This window comes from Schistosoma mansoni, chromosome 3 (genome assembly GCF_000237925.1).
Source record: "Schistosoma mansoni strain Puerto Rico chromosome 3, complete genome".
In the NCBI taxonomy this organism is placed as follows: Eukaryota; Metazoa; Platyhelminthes; class Trematoda; order Strigeidida; family Schistosomatidae; genus Schistosoma; species Schistosoma mansoni.
In genome coordinates, this window is record NC_031497.1 from 26,672,095 (window position 1) to 26,672,925 (window position 831).

Genomic DNA, 831 nt, shown 5'->3' on the forward strand with positions numbered 1-831 from the left:
TTCATTTAGAATCGTGTACATAAAAGATTGGCTTAACTTCACTTCATTGACAGTGAGTGAATCTGTGATTAGAAATCATGAAAAACAACATATTTTGAAGGCTTTCATCATTACAAGTGGTTGACAGTCCTCCTGACTTATGATCATGCTTGAAATCTTTACAGACCAACTAAATGCTTAATTCATTCGAGAAGAAGCATTCTGAATATACTATACCGAAAAACAACCAACGAATTTTCATCAATTTCCTGAAAGCTTATTATGGGTTTTGTTAAATTTTCTTAGCAGCTTAACTGAGCGTTTTTCGTTGGATAAACTAGCTATAGTAGTAAGTGTAATGTGTTACATAAGTTTTAACCTTAAGTACATTCTTAGAAAACCATTGTGGTGTATGCTACCAATGTCGATAGATATAAGTAGTATATGTCGTCAATAGAAAGTGAAATACCTGCAGGCAGAAGGTTAAGATGATCAAAGAGAAGAGAACTAGATGGTGGAAAGGAAGGAACAGTTAAGTCTGAGACAGTTGATCGACATTTTGCAAATGAAGAATTTATTGTATGATTCTCAGATTTTATTAAGATGTTCTGTAATCATGTACTCAGATACATTCGATTGTTCTCACTTGTGGTCAGGATGGCCGAGCTGTCCAAGGCGCTGCGTTCAGGTCGCAGTCCACTCTGTGGGCGTGGGTTCGAATCCCACTCCTGACACTAGTGTTTCCATTCACTACACCATTATTAAAATAGATTAGTAGTGTAGAAAACTTCAAGACTTTCAGTTGATACCATCTAGATAGCATAATCTAATGAAAGAGATTCGTAAAGTGGT

At 35.9% G+C, this 831-nt stretch overlaps 1 non-coding gene across 1 annotated transcript; it reads left to right on the top strand.

Annotated features, from left to right (window-relative positions):
- Positions 1-631: 631 nt before the first annotated feature.
- Smp_tRNA_01279_Leu_CAG.1.1 lies at positions 632-713 on the top strand. Its single transcript has one exon. It is a non-coding gene (tRNA).
- The last annotated feature ends 118 nt before the right edge of the window (positions 714-831 follow it).